Below are 25026 nucleotides of genomic sequence, written 5' to 3'. Positions count from 1 at the left end.
CTGCTCTGTTATCATTTCTGCTCAGGGGGAACAGATATAAGGCCTTGGTAGGTCACCTGCTCTTTTCCCGTTTTTCAGCTGCTTGTCCCAATCATATGCATTGCTTCAGCATTAGTGTAAGGCCTTTCAGGTTTTGGACGCTATTTTTCTCATTATATTTGGTTTATTAGCTTCAATTCTAATTATATTGTCTTATAGTGTGTTATCTTGCATGCCAATACTATATTTAGTAAATCAGTTTGTTTCTCCTCAGATCGTTGCTGTTGTTTTTAATTATCTGGGATACCCTGTTTCCTCTTTCTGGAGGTGTGGGTTTAGTGAAACCCTCAGCCCTGCTAGTTATGAAATTGAGCCAAACCAGGCCATAAACCGTTGACAGTCAGAGAGGTCATGTATATGCTCTGACAGGTGTCTGACCTGAATAATTCAGTGAAAAAGATTTTGGGATACGTCAGTCTCCATACGGACGCTCTTTCTGTGCTATGCTTCAGCCCACTGAGCAACTCCACTGTGCACCTACTTCTTGGAGTTGCCAGACAATGCACCGCAGCTAAGAAAGACTTTACCTTGCATATGTTCTAGCTTGTAGGTTTAATATTTTCTTCTTTATAATTTAGCCCTAGGTACCAATATGGATATATATTTTTAATATGTCTAGATGGAAAAATAAATATATAAGAAAACTCCAGCAAGTAAGCCTAAAGCAACAATTAGGTGTAAATCTGAAATCTCTGCAAGATGAGTTCGATGTGTTAACATGAAGTATAGTTGCCCAGTTTATTTGGGTTGCACTTTGTCCCATTATTGACGGTTATGTCAGCAATTATTTGTACTTCCTCTCCTAGAAAAGCATGCCTAAGTAATTTGGAAAAACTACATATAAATTTGTGTTTGCAGACAGCAATTACAAACAAAACTTTTTTGTTTTTTTGCCGATACACTATCAGCATTTTTATGATGAATTATTTTCTTAGCCAGAAATAATGATGTTAACATCCTGAAGATTAAATTGCTTTTCCCAGTAGCTCAGGAAATGAAGGGGAAAGAGAAGCTTTGTTGACTGCGTGTTCTCATAGGCTGGAAAGATCATATCATGATGCGCTAAGGCACAAAATCTGAAATACATTTGGCATAATTTTAGAGAATTTGAATCGGGAAGCTCAATGTAGTTGAATTGAAGTGAAAGGAAGTGAAGAAAACTTCCTGTTGTGAGAGAGAATGTGGGTTTTCTGCTGTTTCCAGATCAATCTATCAAAGTAATGGGCTACCTGTTATACATAGTGCTTGATTCAGATATAGAATGAGATGTGAATAAGGTTCAAAGGAGCAATAAATTTGAATTTCACAACTGTGTCTGCTCTTACTTCTCAGAGTTGGGCAAAATTTGACAAATGTGTGTACATACGCTCTCTTCCCTCCCCCATGTGTATAAGGCTTCTTTTTCCTCTTCAGTGCCTTTCCCTATTTCCAAATGATGTTTCTTTTCTTATTCTCCCAAATACCAAATGCCTCAAAAGGGAAATACCAAGGCTAGGAAATCCTGGAAATTTCATGTGAATCTATGATGTCTGAAATACGTGTTGGAGAAGTGCATACTTCTTTTTCCTGTCATTTGGCATTCAAGATGTGCTATTTTCCAGTTTTAATTTAAAAGAGTACATTAGTAATTTTATCACAGAAAGTGCAAGACTGTTTTGAGCTTTTCTTACTTGAAACTGTTGACTATTGAGTATTGCTGCTTGCTCAAAGGCAAATAATATAGCACTGTCTTGTTCACCTACCATCCTGCTGTATCTGAGAGCATTTTGACCTTCACTCAGAAGTTTGTAACCTTGTAGTGGAGATCAAATAGGTTTGGATTGCCTCTGCGCACAGAGCTTTGAATTTAGGATCTGAACTTCCTGTTGCTTTTCTAGCACTATAAAACTATGCATAAAATGTGGCTTATTTCTGTCTGCTTCAGCCTTGTGCTGACTGTGTCTGGCAGTTAAGCTCTGTTGGGGCATATTAGCCATTCCAGGACTGGATGTCTGTAACACTGTAAGTGTGAAGAGACTGTGTGAGTTGCAAACAGCTTTACCCGCCTACATATTCATCTCTGTCTTGGTGGTGACAACTTCAGCTGGAATCAGTAGTAAAAGTCTAGATCTGTAAAAAGATTTTAGCTCAGTTGAAAAATTGTTTTGTGAGACAATGTGTGTCTTCTTTATTCAAATCCTTAATTCCATCCAAGGGAAAAGTAACAGGGGTTACTTTTGGAAGACCTTGCTTTCCACCTACTTCATGGCTGGTAACTCCACTGCTGTTACAGTCACGTTGTGAGGTGTGGGCTTTCAGTCAGTGCATGTAGCAAGGTGAATGTTATAGCTATAGTCACTATTGGCTCCAAGATGCTCTGTAAAAACTGTACCCAAATATAGGGCACTCTTGCACCTAGGAAGGTAGGAAGACAACAAAGAGCTCATCTTCCATTTACTGAGCTCCAGAATCCAGCTTAGATAAAGGATAAAGCTATACTTTAGCAGGATTTTGCCTTCAGTGATTAAGGTGGCCTCTCCACAGCCATTTTGCCGTTTCAGCTTTTCTTTGTGCTTGGCCTCACCCATGTGCCAGAGGAGCTATATGTAGTTCTTGTACAACCTGCTGTGAACAGATTCAGAACTCTGGTTGGCCAGCTGGTTCACAGTACAGCCACACAGTTTGGCAGATTTGAGGGGTCCCATGCTGCCATGAGGAGTGTGAGGAGGAGATCTCAGCAGGAAAGCAGCAGCGCCAGAGTTCTTCAAGCAGATATTACTGTGAACACTACTACCTAGTGTCTGAGGGACACTTAAGAAAAACTTTTCTTAAGCGATACTTTGTGGTGTTTGAAGCAGATCACCTCCCATAGAAACTGCATGGCACATCTAGGCAACACCTCTCCACCGGATGTTATCCACACCAGTGTTTCAGCATCTAGACAGAGCCTCTGTGGTTATTCTGAGCTTGAATTGGAGACCACAACATACTTTAAGCACAGGGTTCAATATGCAGTGAAAAGATAGCATATGTAATAAGGAATTGGACCAAGTTACTTTTGTCATTCTGCATCACAACTGAAGTTTGAATTGAATTCCATGGGATATCAAGACTTCTCTCCTGAGGTATGCTGTGTTGATTGTCACATACTTGAAATGTTTTGTGTCTTGCTTCAGAAATAAGTATTTCTGCAGGAAGAAGGACTTTTTTCAATTGAATAGCTGAACAGCATCTCACTGATTCTTTTAAATTTTTAAGATTTAAGAGACTGAGGAGTATACTCTCTCATTCCCATGCTATGAAGGTGTAAGGAGGTTGTGGTTATGAATAAGCACCTGCTATCATTTACAGCAACGTTAGCATTATCATAACAGAACAGCACTTGTTATCAGGCCTTCACTCTCCAAATGTATCCCATCCTCTTCAGTTTATCAATTCCCCATTCCTCAGATACTGCCATAACACAAGTTCTCAGCTTCTGAGTCTCCCTAAGCAGGAGGGATACTGGTCTCTACTCTATTGAACAGAAGGGAATGATTTTTATTTGCTTGTTCTCTTCCTTTCCTTTCCTTTTCAAGCATTGTCAAGCCACTGACTGTTAGCTTGCAATCCACCTTTGATGCTATTTTTTCTCACTTGTTATATTTTCAAGCACAAACCTACACGTGACCCTGCCCCCTCCTTCAGAACTGATGAGATTGTCTCCTTATCATCTCTCAAATCACTCCTTCAGCATTTTGTGTTCTTCAGCAAGGGAAACTGATGCTTAAAATCTTGTTCACAATTGGCTATGAGTGGACTGCTTATCATGTTGACCATCATTCTCTCATTGTTGCTCAGTGCCTGGTCATCTGACCCTATCTTATCTGCTGTATTTGTCTGTGGCTGTCATGCCCTATAGAAAGGACACAGTGTTCTGTTCTTGCATAGGGTGAAAAAGAGCTGATATGAGGTGAAATGTTACAGAATTGGTACTGCGCTAGCGTATGATAATTTAAGTAATATGTACAGTGATGACCTTGCTATATCTAGTGCATCTTAATACCACTCTCACTGAATGCTAGGACAAGACATTGAGTGGTATTTAGGAACAGAGAATATAGTAATGTGCTGATGAAATTGATCAATTAATAGTTTCAGTACTTAGTGTGAATTTCCAACCTGCACTCATATGCAGGCTAAACCAGTGGCTCCGATATTTCAAAAATAATTTACAGCTTTCTAGCAGATCCACCATTAAACACTCATGTATACACTGAACCAATGTCCTAAATGTCCAAAGTCTGTCCTCCAAAAGTGCAGGGTAGTGCTGACCCTCCTCATGAATTTAATAATCAAGAATTCTATCATTTTGTGATCTCTCTGTCCAAAATGACCAGATCTCCCACCAGTCCTTCTCTGCTTGTAAACAGCAGATTTAGAGGGGCACCTCTCAAGGTATGCATTCTTAGCAGCTATGTCAGGAAGTTATCTTCTGATACACACTCCAGAGACCTCCTGAACTGTGTTGTAGTTCAAGCAAATATCCGCTAAGTTGAAGATTACAAGGGATACTTCTGACATCAAATACGGGTGTAATTGTTTATTCTCTGAAGCTCCTGACAGAAAGTTTGAATCATGGATGAGGCTTTGGTCCCAACTGTGCTGGTGTGTTTGGGATGAGAAGAGTCCTAGGCAGACCCAACTGCAGCTCTGCTCTTTTTCAGGAGTAAGCAACTCCCACAGCACATCTGCTGAGTGGGATGGGAAACAGCTTCTGAATGGCTGCAGTCTGCACTCAGAAAAAACAGTGAACTGAGACACTTCAGCTGTTCCTGCACACCCTGTTCAGCTGCCCTCCTGCAGCAGCTACTAGAAGGGAGAAGTAGAGAGTGTAAGCTGTGCACTACCATGCATAGCTTTACAGCCTAAGCATTGATCCAGCTGGGCTTCTTCATTTCACTGCAATCTCTCTGCAATGACAAATGCAATTCTCTGTTTCATTTCAAAGTTTGGATTCAGATTTAGACAGAATCTTGAAGTGGCATGAATTCAAAACAGATCAATGGAATTGTTCTTGGGTTTTGGTTGTGAATTTTTTTTTCCCCCCAGAGAGAAGTAAATTAGAACATTGTAGAGTTTTTCCAGATGATTAAATCTTAGTAGATCCAGCTTCTGTAAAGTTCTGGCATACTGTCTCAAATCTCAAGATCAGCCCAAGTTCATAAGCAGTCTGGTTTGGAATCGCATATTTTTTACAAGTTCTTAGAATTTATGGGACAAAATTGTTGAAAATATCAGTTATACTCCACTGAACAAATAGATCACTTCTCTGTTTATAAACAAAAGTTGTCAATAAAAATAATTTACAAGTGTAATGAGATGTAGCTTCTTAACTAAGTGTTCAGCAGGATGATGGAATGAGAAGGATATCTGCCAGCTAAAGCCGGCAGAGGGTCATATACTACCCATAATTTCTTAAAATAAATACCAATGTGATTTTAATAGAGCCATTTAAACTTGGAATGGAACTTTAACATGATGAATGTTGACCTTTTATTTCTTCAATGGACAGAGTGTGACCTAGAAGAAACAAGCTTTACAGCTGAGGTTTTCGGTGGAACTTAAAGACATAGTTACGTAAATTCTACTGGAATGTTTTGGGATACAAACCTTTTTGTCACTCTGTCTTTGAAAATGATAGCCTATGACAGCTTATTGTGGATTATAACACCATGTCTGTGACTTTTTTGGTTATTCCCACACAGCGGTGTGTAGATAACAAAGGTGACTCAGGTAGTCATTTGTATGAAACAAAATGAGTGCACAGCAGATTTATCATTCCCATGATATTAATTAAGGCTTAAAGACTTTGGCCTGCCACTAAATTCCTCCCCCTCATGAATTTACAAGATACAGCAACCTAGAACTCTGACCTTATTTTCTGTGATTTTCCTTCTACTCACTGATTTATTTTGTATTGATGTTAATAGCAGAATATGCTATCCATTTAAAATTATCACCAACTATTTGTTTGTATTGTGGTCTAAATCTGTAAATGTGGCATCAACAAGTCTTCTTAACTGTGTTCAGTTTGTGTACAAACAGATACAGAAATTGCATAAGTAAATAAATTTACAAATGAATAATTTGCACCAGGTTTGATGCACGTATGATGAGAAAGATTGAGGACTGGACTCAGTGGCTATTCTTAAATCCAGCCAAGTCAATCTAATCCAGCATTATTCAGTAGGTTACGCAGAAGAAAAAATAACTCAGGAGGCAATGGGATCAGATAAAAAACTGGGATTTTGCTGCTATAAATTTCATGTCTGAACACAGAGACAATACTTGTATGGCAAATGCTACACCAGATTTCTTGTTTTCCTATAGAGAACATAGAGGATAAAGATTGAGACCGTTTACCTTCAGAGACTATCTTTGCATTCAGAAACAGATCTACAGAACTGCCCTTCTGGGATCACAAAGATATTGTGAAAGCTGAAGTCATATTAGCATCTCTACACTCAATTGTTTATGGTCTGAATATAGGAATAAAATGTTGGCAGCAGCAATTGCAAAGTTCAAAATATCACAGGCAGGTGCGAAGTAATGAGTGAGGATATATTATGGATATGTTTATGTACACAGAGGTGGTTTTTGTTGTTTTTATCTTTGATTTTCTTGAAAATCTTTCAGAAGATTTGCAAATTAATTACCAGCATCTGTTCCCACATAGTAAATTTATGCTTTCCTTTATGTTTTGGCTTTTCAAAGGTATTGACTGGTTGTTAGAATTCCACGTAGTAAACTTTCAGGTTTTATGTACCAATATTTGTTGTCATCTCTATAAATATGTTTTTGCATGCTTGCTAGTCCAATAGATTCAGTGGTAAGTAATATATTTTAACATCTAAGGAAACTTTGTTAGTAGTTGGGACACCTGGAGGTGTCAGAAAAATGCAATTATTGTGCTTTGCACATAACTTTGTGTATATTTAATACAACCAGTGAGGACCATGTCTCTAATGAAAGCAAACCTCTTGTTCTGGGCTCATTCTCAATTTACATTAAGTGAGTGAGAGAATATAATTCAAAATATAAATCTTGCCAAGAAGAGAAAAAGAAACCAACAGTTAAGTGCAGACACTTCAAAGTAGCAAATTTCCAAGTAATTCTCCAATGAGAATGTAATGTGAGTGACTACAGTATTTTTCTCCATTCTAATGCAAACACAGAATCAATGATTTGTTGCTGGGAAGAGAATGAAAATAATCTTGGTAAGCACCACAAGCCAGATCCATTTACATTTTTGGTGAAAAATAATAGAGATGTGGTTGGTTTGTTGTTGTTGTTATCCCACAGTGTATAAATCCAGATGACATTGCTCACGAAAATTAGCCCTAAGGTTTCAGTAGAACTACTACTGAAGTGGAAATAAATATTGAAGATTTCTCTGTTTCAAAAAAATCGATGGCTAAAAAATTTAACAAAATTTAATGCAATTTAGGCTGATTGCAACTTTTGTTACATTATAATTCACTTCATTTAGCGATTTACTTTAAACTGCTATTACTACTGTGTTTTATCTCTTGCTTGCAAAGCTCTTTTACTCCTTTTCAGATAAAATCTTACCCTTCTTTGAAGAAAAACAGATATCTCCTTCTAACTTTATAAAGAGATTATCTGTTATTACTCTATTCATATTTTCCACCAGGTCAGCATTTGCTGGGTTTCAGTGTGTGTGTTTGTGATGAGTGTATGTTTTGATTATTTCTAAGGCTGATATTTTTCCTTATTTCCTTTTGTTCCTGTCTTTCAGACTTCTGCTCAGATCGTTATCTATTGAAAGGTATCAGTTCACTCTGTTTTGAATTAATGAGAATTTGCACAGAGAGCTTTTAGTTCTTCATTGGTCTCAGCATACAAGTGAATTTGATTCAGTTTTTGCTTTTAGTTTCTTCATTTTCCCCAGCATTCATGCATCTTTATGTGTCTTTTTATATTACTAGAAATCCTTAAAAGAAAATTTGTCATTTTTATTACAAACTTTACGTTTCACTTTTTGTTTTCTCTGCAGAAGTATATTCTATTAACAAAGAGAAGCAGCATCATTTTTGTTTTAAGAATAATAAATGAGTATTAGCTTATTATATATTCTTTTGCAGTCACAGTTCTTGCAATCTTCTTGTTGGAGATCATCAGGAAAAAAAATGTCATCCAAAAATCTGCAAGAAATTTGGAAAAAAACATGATCTAATTCAGTAAATTTTTGGCACCAAAAGTTAAAGGAGGGGAAAAAAGCCATTAATTTTCTATTATAAGATTTAAGTTATGTAAGTGCTTACATAACGTGTAAAGTTTTCTCAAAGGGAAAATATATTTCAAATGTTGCTATTTATTGTGAAAGGATAATGCCAGATCCACACCGTTCCCCCAGATTGAACACTTTTCTTAAGAACTAAGACTATTTCAGTAGTTGGAACCACCTCCTTTCACCTTACGTGGACTTAGATGGGAAAGGAAAAGAAATGGTCTCTTTTCCATATGTTATTTCTTTCTGCCTTTTACTCTCTTAAAAAGAAGATAAAACAGCAATGAAACTAATTACAAGTACTTGGGATACAGCTTGAGCTGAACTTCAAATTGAGCAAAAGGGCTTTCTTTCTCTTAGAGCTCACTGCTCTACCTTTTATGAATTTTGACCAATGCTCTGGCCTCCCATACCAGTTATGTGTGTCATGAAATCTTTTACACAAAAGAACTAAGTGGCTGCAGTTTCCTATTCAATTGTAGAGACAACTTTCTTTCTTTCTTTCTTTCTTACTTCTTTTTTTTTTTTAACTTAAAAAAACCCAACTCCTTCAAATGCAACATAACTGTGTTCTTACTGCAGTGCTTTTCAGACAGCAGATATATGAATCCTCTCTTGGGAGCACTCCTTTGAGGCAAATCTGTGACACTTTTCTCCTGTCCTCTGTAAAGGGCAGCTGTTGTGCTCAGATCAGATTGACACTGCATTCTTCATCTTTCAGCTTTGCTTTAGAGCTACAGGGAAGGTTTTGTTTGGTTATGGTTTGTTTGTTTACTTTTGTGTTTTTTTTTTTCTTTCTGGGGCATTGCTTATCTATATGAAAGCTCTCACCTTGTCCTCCATATCAAGCATTAACAAGAAGAGAAGTGAGGTGGAGGGACAAGATTTCTTCCCAGTTTTCTCTGTAGGTGCAAGAGGCATCAGTGGAAGAGTTTTATTTGGAACTGAGCAAGAGGAGTAATTCCCTGTCAATAGCATTTCAGTTCTTAATAGCATCTTCAGCTTTGTGGAAGCTTGTTGTTTCCAATCTGAAAGACTCAAAGGCTTTTTTACAAATCACAGAAATAACAGTGGAAGAAATGCTTAAAATTTGCTTGCTTTACCTTTATATGAAATGTTCTGATGCAAGTTTATTTTGATCCCCAATCATTTTTAGCCCGATTGTGAGTGCTACACCTAGCTTATTAATCTCATGCCTCTCCAGCATTTTAAATGTAAACTAGAATGCCTTAAAATTATCTTAAATGAAAAAGCATGTAGTTAAATTATGTATGTTAAATTGTATTATTGGGAAATCATGTCAGGTTGTCTTTTTTTTTTTTTTTACATTGGAAGAGCAATAGAAAAAACTTGCTGTGGCTGAAGTGAATGTGTCATTACCCTCTGTGCAATGACTATACCAATAGGAACAAGAAATTCCTATCTACTGGAACACTACTACATCTACTGAACATAGAAAGTCCTAAAAGTATCAGTTCTACAATGGCCAAGGGCTTTTCAGCCCTTTGGTGGGAGTAATTTTGATGTTTGGAGGTACTCAGTCACTTTCTATTCCCTTTCTTGAATTTCAATTAGCTTCCCCATGTCTGACTTTTTTTCCTGAATTTCTGTGCAGAGTTCCTGAAATTACTAGTTGTTCTTCCACCCCAGAAGCTTTGTTAGTCTGTAATGCAGTGACATGGGAGAATATGGAGTGAAGTTAGTGGCCATCTCCAGAGAGCTGGGCATCCACCAGGCCTTGCAGTGAGCCTATCTTCATTCTAGTCTTTGATCTCCATGGAGTTGGTTTAAGTTATTAGAGGCTAGTCATGATATCATGCTGCCTTGTTCTCATGCTTACACCCCTGAAATTGCTTCTACTCAAAATCACAATGGGTTGAGTCTTGAAATATAGTCTCAATTTGTCTTTGATTGTGTTGAGCTGTTCAGCTGGAACAAATGTGAAGCGTCAGTGAAAGAATGCAGATACTCAAAAAGTGCATCAGCAACTGATATGTAAACATCCTGAAGTGGCTTTTTCTTTTTTTCTGAAGAGCTTTCTATGAGAAAAGTCACATCTTGCAGAAAAAAAGATACTATTAATATTATTTTACTCAAGCTCTTGACCTGAAGTAGAGACTTGATAGAACAGGTTTCAGGATGTACTCATCCAGAATAGCCATCACCTAGGGGTTGAGACTGTGGATTGTGCCATACAATTAAAATGCTGTCATTTCTTCCTTTCTTCTACTCTTCACCCTTCTCCCCCCTTTTCTTTTTCCTTTTTTGTTTTTTTTTTTTTTTTTTTACTCTAATCACATGTGGTGTAGACTGGCAAGAGAAAGAAAATGATTACAGCCATGATCTGATCATCTGAAACTTATCTTTAATACTCCATCCATTCTTGCACTTTGTCATTGTCTGAAATCACCATAGCAATTCTCTCTATTTACAGATATCATCTCTAGCATGTTGCTGTTAGTTTTGTTCATTTCTCATGTTGCTCTAACAGGTCTGGAGACATTGCCAGTTTCCTTTTCCTTTTTTCCCCGAGATAAGTATCTAAGCCCAGCAACTCCAGAAGATAATTAATCCTGACAATTTGTCACCATTACTATGAAGTGTGGTTAGATATCTGGTTTTGACTAGGCACCTAACTTTTTGGTATCTATGCCATTGTATACAATGGAAGGTTAAGGCCCCAAGCTACTTTATTTTGGCTTGGGAAAACACTTCACAAGCAGCTGTTTGTCTGTGTCCTGAAGTGGCTTATCTCCCTTCAGTGAAGACACCTTTTTTTAAAATCATAGAGCCAAATCCTCATTGAACAGCAAACATGTAACATCAAATGTTAATTAAATGGAACGAAAAATCAGATTCTTATGTGCCATATTCTTAATATACATTACAAATGTATATTAAATGATTATAAACAAATCAGAATTTTTCTGTATTGAATCAGTCCAAATAAAAAATAAATTCAGGCAGGAAATATGATTAAAATAAAAATCAGAAAAAAAGTATTTTAGCACACTTTTAATTCAATAATTCTTTAGGAGTTGAGTAATTGCACACATTTGTGTAAAGTATAATGAAAAAATTATTTCACATCAGGATGTGGAAGCATTTTACATCAATTTCATGTCTGCAAATGCCAGTGAAATGAAAAGAGCAATGACAGTCCTTTCAGAAGCTGACTGCATATCAGATTGGCTGGTGGAAGACAAATAAATGGGATATGTGGCAGTCAGGCCAGATTTGACTTTTTTGCTAATTAGCTTAAAAAGGGGATTAAGAGAAGAATATACTCTTAATTATCCAATCAGAATAGAAGCTAAATTTGTATATAGATTCAGAGAACAGCCGTGTTAGAAGTTCAAGGTGCAACAGAAGCTCAGCACTAGGCTGGGCCTCCCTCTTCTCTTGCATAGAATATTGGGAGCTGATGGTCGTCCTAGGGGACAAGTTTGTGTGTCGATGTGATGCATAGCTTCCTGGCCTCAGGAGATCAGGGCCGTTCCTGAGCTGGGAGAGGCTGAGCAGGAACAACTAGGAGAATTAGAGAGGTTCACAAATGAGGCCTGTGGGGACATTGCTGGTTCCACCCAGAGCCTCATGTTACTGAGGAAAATGCCAGTTGCAGGGTGAAAAGGTTCTCTGAGCACATCTAGTTGTAGAAAAGGGGGGTTTGGTTGTGTTAGGAGCTAGTGAATATTTGGGGAATGATGTATACTAGAAAAATAGCTTTACTTTAACCAAAATAGAGTTGGCACTAAAGATGTAAAGGATTGTGGAGGATTATCTAAACTAGAAGCAGAAAGATGACAGATATTGAGGAACATTTAGTTCAATCTGATGCAATCCAAACAGAAGATGTGGCTAATGTACAATACAACTCCAAAAATGCCAGAAGGGAAATAAGAATTGCAGTAAACAGAGAAGGCAAGTCAGATTGTTTACAGCACCAACTGAGTAGCATGTGCAATACTGAACAGCACCCGAAATTATAAATGCTTCTCCAAGAATAGGAGAAGCCGAAAAATAAGACAGGAAAATTGGAATAGTTGACATCAGTGGCAAATCTGGTAGAAGACGTCCCAGAGACTGACTGAAAAGAGGTGAACAGTCAGTTACTAAGATGTTGTACTTACAGATGTGGTTTAGTGGGGAAATATTGGTGGTAGAAGGATGGCTGGACTGGATGATCTTGGAGGTCTTTTCCAACCTTATTGATTCTATGATTGTACTAAGCTGCTTAGACATCATTTTTTAGAAAGTAGAGACAGATTGTTAGGAGTGTGGGAGGAGCATAGTACAGGAACAGTAATGAAAATGTCAAAAACAGTATAATATTGTTGGGAAATAGGAGTACTGAGGAATAGATGCAAGTGAAATCTATTTCTTTAGTTTATATTAAGTTTATATTGCCAAGGCCTCCTCTCTCCCAGAGAGGACAAAATAAATGAACTGAAGACACTACAAAGTTAGATAAAAGACAGATAGTAGATTCTAACTATCTGATATTGTGCAGCTCTTTATCTTTATGAGATGCAGAAGAAAAACTTCTTAATTTAATTAACAGCTCATTCCTACATCAGCTTCTCTGAGAGCCCAAGTAACAAACAAAAAAAACCTAGACATTATCCTAAACTCAGTCTATAGTGGTGTACAAGATCTCACTGGTGTGTGAACCAACATAATTGAAGTTAAATGTTTGCATCATTAGGGAAAAAGACAAAGAAATCCAAGAGACAGGTATTCAGTTTCAAGAAAGAGCACTACATAAGAAGAAGACAAATAGTAAGAAGAAGGAAGTAATCAACCAGAGAAAAAAAAAATCTCGTGAGATATAGTTCAACAAACGAGAGCCTGGACTATGTATTGCAATTCCACTTAAACTGCATACTGCAATTCCAAGGGAAAATGAAGCCATCAAATGAAATTTCCTCAAAGCTCAAAGGGAAAGTTATCACTGAAAATGATAGGAAATGGAAAAGGATGCTATCTTAGGGAAGAGTAGTTTAAAAAAGTAAGGCCTACGCAAAGGAGGAGAAAGCAAGGCCTGTAATACGTGGCTAGTAGAAAAATAAATAAAAAAAAGAAAAAAAAAGGAGGAATGAAAGAGTATTTGAACGGTAACTGATAAAGTTGTGTGGCTTACTGCACCAGAGATGTGGTTGTTCAGCAATTTCACCCTTAAAGAGGGGTCTGGATGGGCAGAGTTTCAGAACTACAATCTGGTGAATCCTCTCTGCTACCTCAAGACTATAGAATCTGGGATAAATAAAAGGTTACTGAATTCACAAATAAAGAGTCTTTGTTAGGAAGGCTGTTGTAAGGTAAGCTCTCTTACTGGCCTAGTGGGATTTTCATCATTCTGTTTTAGTAGGTGCGTCAATGAATATTATTTGATTCAATTTATCCAAATCCTTGTACATCTGGGTTTTATAAAAACATCTGATGGAGTTTTCAACCAAACATTCTCCAAACAAATAGTTTGTTTACTAGTAAATAAAAATTTATTTTGTAGATTGAAAAGTGCATATGGGGTAGAAAGCAACTGGTAGGGCTTAAAGGTCACTTTTTAAGAGGTCAAAAGGTAGAGGAGTCACTAATGAATCAGTACTGGGGCCAGGTTTTTTTTTTTTTTTTTTTTTTTTTAAACATTCACCAATAACTCAGAAAGGGAATGAACTATGAAATCTCCAATTTCACAGCTGATATTAAGTTATTTTGGGTAGTCAAATGCCATGCTGGTGGCATGGGGGATCATAAAAGGACCCTAGTAAATAAGCGGGAAGATAAAATTGTAGTTAAACTCAGAGCTGAGAAACGGAAGGTAAAGTTCATGAGAAAAAATTCAGCATTGACAGCTGCCTGTAATTATCTGTTCAGCAAGGAATGACATCATCAGGAAAAGGAGTAAGAACAAAATAAAACTTCATTTTGCCACTGTATAAAACATTGATGTGTTCACAGCCTAAGTACTGTGCGCAGTTTCTACATCTCCAAAAAGTCAGTGGAATTAAGGAAATATAGAGAAGGGCAGCTAAAACAGAAAGGAGACAAAGCAGATGCCTTAGGGAGAGAAATGAAGGATTCTGGGGCTATTCAGTTTAAAGGGAAGAAATGAGAGTAGGAGCAATATTTGCCAAATCTACAAGGTGACAAATGATGTATATGTGAAACTGTTATTCACCAAACCCCATGGTACTAAAATAAGTGAGCAGTCATTGAAACCAGCAGAAGGGAAGCTTAAACAATAGGAAGAACCTTTTTATACAGTAAGTAGAGCAGTTTTGGTATTTCTTGCAATAAAAGGAGACAATTATCAGCAGGACCATAAATAAACTAAGGAAATCATGGAAATCAAGTCTAGAGATAGACTCTAAAAGCAATAGGCAGAGTCACTTTCTAACATCACCACAACAGGTTTTGGAAGCTGGAAGTCTCTAAAGGGGAGGGAGTGCATCTAATCACCAACATAATAGCACCTATTTTTGCCTCTGTTAGAGATAGAGTACAGGTGCATGTAAGCTAATAGTCTGAGACTGTATTGCTTTTCTTTGGTTCTTACATTTTGTAAATTTCCACCACTTTGAACTGAATATATTCTTTCAGAAAATATTCATTGTCTTTTAAGATTTCTTCCCCTTCTTTTCAATAACCACTTCAAATGTTCACTGACAGAACCTGAGCCGAGAACAGAGATGATTTCCCCATAATAAAATCAAAGAGTACTGGAATTTATCTGAAAAGCAGTAGAATGGAATGAGAGGGAAGGAAGGAAACTCCCTTCTTACCTATTTTGGGTGCAGTAGTCATGCTTAACTGTTATTAGATCATCCTGCAAATATATGTGCTATTTAACACAATGTGCTCAATAAGCTTAATAAAATGGCCTATGTGGCAAGAGTACCTTTACTCATTAGCTGTCCTCACCTCCTGCCAGCATGTCTCCTTCTAGTCTCTATATGTAATTGATGAGAGCCACTCCTTCCTGGTTTATCAGTGTAGATAGATTTTAGTAGTTCTTCATTCAGTTGCGTCTACAGTAGGATTAATAACAATACAGTGATCTAGAAATGCAAGAGGGCCCACCACTAGGAGGCTCAAGTATATTTTGTGCAAAGTTAAAAAATATTTAAAAGCTAACGAGTCATTTTAAAAAATCAGGAGATTTTTATTGGAAGCAAATATGCTGGTTCTTGAGATGTACCACTGGGGTTTTTTAATCCAGCCAGGTTAGGTCTTTAAATTGCTTTTCTACAATGTAGCATTAGATGCTTCCTTTTTAAGGTAAATGAGGCTTCTCATTGTTCTAGGAAGGAGGGCTATAAAGAGTATGACAAATATTTTAGGACAAGGCAGAAAAGGGAGCTGTTATGTGACACCTTAAAAGAGCAAGAGATTTATAATGAGTAGCTACTCTCAGCCTGCCAGAGAGAAACTTTGTGTTTTAAATATGATTAGCTCTGCTAATAACAAATCTATAGATCTGCAGGACCACAGGAGGAACTGAGGATGTATAGTCTGCATTTTTAGTTAGCCAATCTGAAAGGATAAATGTGCTAATGCTTTTTTCCTTGCTCTAATGCAAACCTGCACAGACTCACTCACAACCTGCACATATTTGCATATTCAAACCTTCAAGATCCAGGCTGTATTTCTGGTTTCTTTACATGCACACATGCACACTTTCTATTTTTCATATTGCCTCTGAAAAGTTTTCTTGAAATTCATGAATCATTTGGATTTGCTCTGGAAGAAAAAATAGCAGGAAATAACTTTTGAAGTAGGCTGGATGGTATGACCTTCAGCTGCACAGGTACAAGTGCCACATTTCACAAACGTATAAGCAAATGAAATATCACAATTTTCCTTTCATTTCACTGTTTTCATAGGGGTGGCAATGTAATAACTCAAGATTTTCAACCAAGGGAGACAATTGTGACTTTTAATGTTTTCCTCTATTCACAGCAAAACACAGAATAAGATTTAAACAGATACTGCCTTATTTCTTAAACCAACTTCCTCCCCCAGGCATGTTTATACTTGCTTGAAATCTCCTAAGTGGTATGGCCCTGAGCAATTATTTACTAACTTCTCAGCCTTTAATTACACACAGTGTACAGATAAAAGAGAAGAATGTTTTCCAGAAGGATACTTTGTTATTCCATGGTGATAAAGTATCATTTGTGTGAAAGGTAAAGTTCTTAGGACAAATAAAAACCTAACCCCAAAATAAGAAGTGCTTGTTCTTAACAATGGCTTCAGGAAGATAAAACAAAAACAGTGTTTGTGAAAACTGCTTTTGGTAGCGACTGGAAGATTTTAAGCAGCGCAATTTCTAATTCGAATGATAAAAAGACATAAGATGTGATATACTTTTGTCTTCTGCTGCTTAGACATTAGGGGATTGTACAAATGTTGAGCATCTAAAAGTAGGAGAAGAATTACATTTTTTTGTCTTCACATCAGAGAGACAGAAGTTGCAGTAACAAATGACTTCAATTTAGAAATGCTCTTTGGATGTTGATTACAAACATTGGTACTTGTAAGGCACTTGTATAAACTGGACTAACAGATGTGCAACCTCAAAAATCTTGTTGAAGGCAGCAGCACTTAGATTTGTTTAAAACTGTCCCCCAGGCTTTGGATATTCTTTCAGTTCTGATAAGTACAAATGATGCATCAATTCTTTTGTGTTTTATGACATTACCTCACTGTTACACTTTTCTCATTCACATTTTTCATTTTTCAGAAATACTGTATTGTCTTGAGAGAAGAGATGCGCAAAGAATGGAGGAAAATAAGTATGTTTAAGTGTATCGGTAATCTTGTAATTATAATTAGAATAATGTACATAAAATATAGTACTTCTTGATACTTTTTAATTAGTATCACAAAAGGTGACTTTCATTCTAGGCTGCCTTCCTGGAAATCCCCCAGCAGAAATGCTTGAAAGGCAAATGCAAAAGAAATTTGCTTAAAGAAATGCATGCCTTTATGAGGTCATAAACCTCATGTATGCAAGCTGGTTACTGTTAACTAACAGTAGTATTTGTCAAGGGAGGAAACAAAAGAGACAGTACTGTTGGCACATGTTGTGGTTTAACCCAGCAGGCACCATGCAGTAGCTCCCCATCCTCAGTGGGACTGGGGCGAAAATTGAAAAATATGAAAGTGCATGAACTTGTGGGCTGAGAAAAGGGCAGTCATTTCTGTACAAACTCTTCTGCAGATGCCAGTAACACCATGTTATAGGGGCACAAGCTGTACTATGACCGAATTTAATGGGTAATGTAACAAGTTACCAATAATGTGAGAAAAGAGGTCAGATGGATTGGAAAAATATTGATATATTCTGAAATTATAGCCAAAGATCAGAAGTTTACCCTAAATATTACTGTATCTGTACTGGTCACCTTCCTTATAATATAGGGAAGGATAAATGTGCACACACATCTGCAAGTAAAATCAGAAATTCCAAAGCACTAGTTAGAAAAGTATTTTATTTCATGTGTATCCTTTTTCTCATGTTTATCTATAATCATGTGTGGTAGTCACATATATAGACAAACAGAATACTGTTTTAAATATTGTTGGTCTGAGGAATGAGTGCTCAGCTAAATGAAGAAGTAGCCAGAGCTAGGATCAGGCATTTGTAATTTAGTTCACTCAAGGACCATCTTTGTGCCCCCTCAGGAGACTTTCTTAATATGAATTCAATTGTCTTCTTAGATTGTTGTATTCAGGAGAAACATCAGAAAGCCCACAAAGTTGTGTATATGAACATGAAGAAAGGAAGCGTAAGCCCATCTAACTCTTAAAGATAGATTCATGTGAAATAAAAATTTCCTATCCATGGGGATATAGTAGCATCTCAACATTTGTTTTTATAACAGATTAACATAATCATAGTTCTTTTTGACTGAAAACTTCTGAAAAATATAACAATTAGAGTCTGAATATAAGCAGCTGTATGTTGAAAGCTTGAGAATCTGTCCCTTGTTTAGATATACTAAGGAAAACTAAGAAGTTTGAAGAAATCTGGCCTACGTTGTCATTCTGAACACTAAAAATATGGTTTTATATGGTGCAATCCACGTCACTTCTGTATTTAACAGTACTCAGTGCAGCAATGCCACCATATGGTGTAGTCCTCTTAGATATATCAGTATTTAAATGACAACACCAGCAGGAGCTCTGGGAAATGCAGCAATCGTGATTCAGTACGTGGGCAACAGTGCCAGCTACAGACATCCTCAGAGGGAGAGTGGGAAATGCCTGTGGGAATTCATTAGTTTCTAAATCCTTCCACATTGCTTTCAAGCCTTTACCTAATTTCTGTCTGTAGGATTCACCAGTAAATTCACTTCTATCTTTTGAACATTTAATGATGAAATTTATTTTCCATTGTGTTCTAATAAAACAGGCCAGTGGTAAGGAAAGAACCGTGTAATACTGACTCTAATTTCACTGAGGTTTTGCTGTCAATCATTCTATCTGCAAGGGGAGAGTAATCCCAAGGAACTCTGTTTTGCTGGGGTCTTTATCAGACCACATTTAAATTTTCTCCCAAATTCCAGTCTATACTGGAGCATATATGAAGTATATGGCAACTTTTCATCCAACTAAAAAGATAAACTGTATGCTCAAACTTCACACAGAATATTTTCCTTTTTTATTTATGCATCTTGTCATTTCTAGAGAGGTTTAAGACCTGGAGTTAGACTTTTTCCATTCTCTTCCTTTAAGACCTGCTCTGGTGCTATTTACACATGTCCACAAAAGATGAAATACAAAGATTCCTTGTTTTGGCATTCAAAGAGCAGATCAAAACTGCATTAACTCCACTGTCCTGGGTAGCTCCAGTTTGAATAACCCCTGTACACTTATTTCACTCTGCACTTTCAAGTAGGTGGTCCATTTTCTATGGTTTCTGTAAAGCATCATTCACTTTTAGAACACCTCTGAATGGTACCTACTCTTACAGTTTGTTTGCAATATGCTTGGAGATCCTTTGCACTGAAAACTGATCTCTTAATGTACTGTAACTGTTATTATGGAATTTTGCCAAAATACATTAATGTCAATGGAAGACTCATTGTAACCTCAGTGAAATCCAGATCAAACTCTGTTTCCTAATTACTTTATGCTTGGACACATATAAATACACTTTTCATACAAGTATTTCCAGAACTCTGTGTTCTCATGGTTGCCATAACACGTCTTTGTGCTGAAAGGTAAGCAACAAATAGAATGTTTAGCACTGGTGCAATGAAACTGTACAACTTCTCACAGAGAAAAAAGGAAACTGCTTAAGTCTCTAAATGTTACTGAGACACCAAAGATTCTTAAACATTGGGTAATAGATGAGTAAAAGATCTAAGCAAACAAGCAAAAACACGAAAAAACCCTTCGGTTTCATATTTACTTGACTTGTTTGCTTTATTTTAAAGAGACAGATCCACTCTAACCATGTAATATTACATCCCTGAGATTCCAGTCTCACAGTGCAGAAAAGGCAGAAATCTTTAATAATAGGGAAGCATTTTTTGCTACTTTTTCATAATTCTGCTCTCTCAGAAAGGTTTTTTTTTTTTCCTACTTGGGCAGAGATGGTCATGTTACATTTTTACTTCAAAAGCTTTTTGAAATTCTATCATAATGGTCGAATCTGTGAAACACTAGAACATCTGACATTTCAGCTTCATCATATTATTTTTCTGCTGTCAAAATCATAGTACAGGACCAGAACCTGGATGAGGAAGAAGAAATGATTTCTATTCAAGGTGATCTAGAAAGCTTAATCATCCAGATGTCATTAATTTGTTACTAGTGCTTTCAGGAGTTTGAAGACTTGAATTTTTATTTTTTTAAATTTGTTGTCCCTGCCCCATGTTACCAGCTGGAACCTTGAGAACTTGCACGTCCTTCATCTTATGGCTGCATGCAGGGTTAATTCTCTTTAGTTCTTGCTACACAGAGAGCTCTTTACTGAACATAGATAATCTTGAGCTGTAAACACATGCTTAAAATTGCCTAATAATTTTTTAAAAATCCAGATATTTTAGTATTGAATCAAAATATCTACTGCTAGTCAACATGTCAGTGATAAATGTAGCCTGTATGCTCAAATATTTTTAAAAGGCTGTGGAGCTAATGTTGTCATGGAAGCTTGATCTGTCAAAAACGTGTCAAAGGAGTCAAGCTGATAAAAAGCCTGAAATACGTTCTATGAATAAGGCATGTAATTTTGTGCCCAAATTTGTACCTCTGGCTGACAAAGTTGTGCACAGTTGTGGTGCTAATTATAATGGAATAATTTTCTAAGGTTTGAACAAACTTTATATATCCCTAGATTGATGATGCTAAAATCTGGGTGAGGAGTAGTTTTAAGCTGAATTCCAACTTACGCAAAATTGAAGATAAACACAAGAATGCTTGATGTGTCCAAGAACAGAGAGATGTAAGGAGACTTATTACTTTGTAAAGGTAGCTGGATGCCAATGTATTGGCCATGTCTCACTAAGATAAACAATAGAAGTCTCTCACTGGTAATAGAAATGCAAGAGGCATAGTAGAAAGATTTTTCTAGGCTTCTGAAATTGTGGAAAACTGATTATTTCTGTTCGCTTATCAATAATTTGATTAAGGTACATGTATGATGCTCTGAGTCTATCCATTTTTGCAATAAATAGTGACTGCAAGGAAGGTCTGATACAGACCAGAGAACTGTGAAATAAAACTAGGTGGATCTAGACAGTATGTGAATGAGAGCATTAAAATTCAATACCCATTTTCCTGGGAGCAACAGAAGGTTCAGATAAAGTTTATTTTCTGAATGTCTTACATTCTTCAAGATGGCTTAACTGCTAATGTTAAATGTGGCAACTAAAGACAGTTAGGCTCAGCTGGTGTCACATAGTTATGTAGAAAATGATTACTTAAAGCTGTGCTTTATTTCGCCTGATTGAACCCAATAATTTGTTCAGCAATGCCCTAGATGCTGCATGATCATCATGGATAAGCAGTTTTCAGAGAAGTCTGAATGTTCAAATCTTGCAGTGATACACCATTACCTCAAAGCACAATCACATCCTGGGATAATCACTGCTTCTTGAACTCAGTAATTATTGACTGTCCAAGAGAGAGCTACTTATTTGTGTCGTTTCTATATTTTCTATATTTAAGGAGTTAATAACTTAAGTCAGAAGTCTAATTTGATTTTGAAGGATTTTTAAAAATGTTTGCTTAATTTTGTTGCATATTAATATCTTATTAGTTTTTGTAAAATTTCATCCCCAATTTTTTATTGTCTGAGAGTTTACCAACATCATAAACCCAACGTTTATTCAACCTTCAGTCAGCATTGCCTGAGAGGATTTTAGAGCTGAATAAACCCAGTTATTTTGCCTTTCATAATTATCTCTTTGTACCCAGTGAGCTCATTTCTGTCCTAAAACAACAAAAAAAAGGCAGGCTCTCCTTAGAAAGATTAAACAGGGTTTGGATAAGACATCTAGTTTGCCCATAATCCTAAATTATTGATTTAAAATATTGATTTCATCCTTACAACCAAAGAAACCCCAAAACATAAAAACTGTGGTTTCATGTCTTGAAAGTGATCAGCAATCTTCAGTTTTTTGAGAATAGCTTTTAGACCCTTCTGAGATAAATAAGCTTGATTAGCAAAATAAACAAGATAGAAAGATGTGACTGTAAACGTCAGAAGCTATTATAAGGGAAACAACTCTTTTTGCAAGGCTCACTCTGATGGCAGGGAGGAGTGATAGGCCTGCAGCAAGTGCTTTCAAAGTGCAGCGTGGTTCTTGGTACTTCATGATAAGCTGTCCAAATATTTGGACATTGACCAAACAAAGCTCTTGGCAGTCTGATGGTCCTTTAACTCAAACACAGTTATGGCATTTTTAGTGAATTGAGAGGCAAGTATGAAGGTTCAGAACAGAGATCCTAAAATTTTTATGTAACCATCAGGAGGTCAGGTACTGACCATTTCTCCAGCTAGAGTAACAATAAATTTTTGAAGTGATGAAACCAGTTTTGTTTTGATAGAAGATTTCTTTTATCAAAACTAGCTACTCCTTACACATTTCAACAGATAGATTATGTTACTATTACATACTTATCCATACATATAAATAAAATGTGAATGATGTTAGGATAGCATTGAAGCTGAATGTAAGTTTTATGCTTGTTAGTGAAAATCCTCTACTCCTAAGACAAAAGGCTTGCTTTCATGCTCATAACAGAGTCATCAAAATCTGGATATAATCTCTCTATCATTTTAGAAGAGTAATGTATGATGTCAAGTGGTTAATACTTGTTCTTCCTTCCAAGACCATAAAACTCAAATCCATGAATATTCATGATGTCACTTGGAAAAATATTTGGACCAGATCACAAGAGCTTTCTTAGATTAATAATACAAGTTGATCTTTGGCTGTACTTTGTGTCAAAAGAATACGTATGGGTTTTCTTCAACACTAACCCACTTTAAGATTTTTTGTGAATCATTTTTATATAATTTTTTATTATATATATTTTTTATATAATTTTTCTTATTAAATTTTTTTTTTTTTTTTGAGAATGCATATATATTTTGGCCTTTTTTTTTTTTTTTTTTTTTTTTTTAAACTTAAGTGACTTAATGACTGAATGAATATTAAAGAGTGATGAATAAAATGAATATTTTAACTCACTACAGAATTAAGGAAGGCATTATTAAAATACACGAGATACCATTGACAAGTTCCAAAATGTACCCTTATTACAATTTGTTAAAGGATTAGAAAATCTAATATTTTTCTTGCAACACTGCTAATATTACATACTTTGCAATTTTGATAAGACTCTTCAGGTATGTGTTCCAAAAAGTATTGCAAAAAAAAAAACAAAAACCAAAAAATAACACCAACCTTTCTGAATTGGTATTACAAGAATGAGGACAAAGAAAGTAATGATTTTGACTGTACTTTCCATTTGGTTATTGAAATTATGCTGTATGTTCTTCTGGACCAGAACTAAATTATGAAGATCTAGAATGTTTTAGTTTGCTTCTTGTGTTTTTGTGGGTTTATTTATTTGTTGTCTGTTTGTTTATTTGATATCTGTTTTTTTCTGTGTGCTTCTGAGCTTATGAGGTATTTAATGTAGGAATAGTTTCAGTACATTTGTCTGTGAATTTTCTATTTTTTTTCAGGAGAGATAGAATCAACTTATGATGTGTATAAAGATAACCTCTTTATGTGCAGGAATGTAGAGAATGAGAATAATGGAGCAAATCACTTGTAATACCAGTTGCATGTGCATGGGCTAAAAATAGTGAGTTTCTTTACACATTTTCTATTTTTTTTTTCCTACTGAAGAAGAATATGCCCTCTAGAGATTAATCTTCCAGTACTTTTCAAAATTTTGTAATTGTTTTCCGCATTTCATAATGAACATATCAATTATATACACTGGAATAAGAGTGCAAAGGAAGATTTAGAGGAAAAGGTCCCAGTTTGGAAACAAACAGAAGAGGAGTTTCTTTGGTTCAGACACAAACTGTTTGCAGGAGAAAAAAACAAAGAAAGTTATTATAAGCCAGAAATAAACCATCCTTTCTGCTCTCAAGGTACAGGAGCTAACAGAGTTGTGTTCCCTGATTTCAGCTCCTTGGTGATGAGGTAGTTTGGATAAAAATGTAAGTACATCCCTGAGGTGACATGAGAGTAACAGGAGAGCCTGAACAAATGAACATGGTACAAAACCAAAAGACATGTCAGTGAAAGGCTCCTAAATGGATCAGATAGCTGGAAATCCACAAAAGAAAAATTTACCTTGCTTAGCAGTAGAAGCCTTCATTGTGTCAGTCTGTCTGGAGCTGAAATGGCTGTCGCTATCTTTGCTCTCCAGCAAAGGGAAGGGAGTGGATCTGTGGGGTGGCAGAGGAAGCTCGCAGATTGCAACCTCCAAACTTCCTACAGAGAATATTTCTATTTCTGACAGGATGGATGATCTTTTAAAAGATAGTATACGCTAGCTTCCGAATACACTATTTCCTTAATATCAGATGGGCTGCCTTGTGATATTTTCTCCAGAGTAAATATGAACTGTAACCATATGTATCTGGACTTTTTCCCCATGACTTTCTATGACTGTTTCTGTTATGACATCTTTTAACTATTTTTTTTTTCTTTTTCTTTTGTATGTACACATGTATTAGCATATAAGTTTTAAAGCTCCAGATGGGAAAATTGACTCTCTTTTTCATAATGTCTGATCCAACTTCTTCCTAATTACATGAATGTCAATTTCCATGTCATGGTAGATGATACTTGAATGCTTGTATTCTGTGCAGTAAGTTGTTATTTTTCGTTTTTTTCCTAGTCTGTAAGGGTGTTATCACAATATCTGCATTGCCTAAGCATGTTTGGTGATGTAAGAGCAATGATCATTTTATGGATAATAAATGGACAAATTTATTTTTATAAATATGACATAAAAATAGGAGCACAAATATTCTAAGAGCAATAATACGAATTCCTAACCTGATCTTTGATTTAGAAGATGATCTGTGCTAAATGACAAATCCTAAAGCTTCTTCTTACCCATTCCTGTAAATGCGGTCTATATTTGAAGGAAGTCTTGTCCAACAGATCCAAATATTTTGAAAAAATATTCCCACAGTAAATAATAATAAGTTTCTAAGAAAAACTAGTAAT

General features: G+C 36.1%; 1 long non-coding RNA gene across 2 annotated transcripts in view; it reads right to left on the bottom strand.

Annotated features, from left to right (window-relative positions):
- Positions 1–24272, bottom strand: part of LOC125692067 (uncharacterized) — a 55093-nt gene extending 30821 nt beyond the window's left edge. For both annotated transcript variants that reach the window (XR_007376430.1, XR_007376431.1), the window contains exon 1: positions 24142–24272. This is a non-coding gene — a long non-coding RNA (uncharacterized LOC125692067). The remainder of the gene's footprint in view (positions 1–24141) is intronic.
- Positions 24273–25026: the final 754 nt, after the last annotated feature.

Source organism: Lagopus muta, chromosome 4 (genome assembly GCF_023343835.1).
Source record: "Lagopus muta isolate bLagMut1 chromosome 4, bLagMut1 primary, whole genome shotgun sequence".
NCBI lineage: Eukaryota > Metazoa > Chordata > Aves > Galliformes > Phasianidae > Lagopus > Lagopus muta.
Note: the sequence above shows the minus strand (reverse complement) of the source record. Positions and strands in the feature narration are given on the sequence as shown.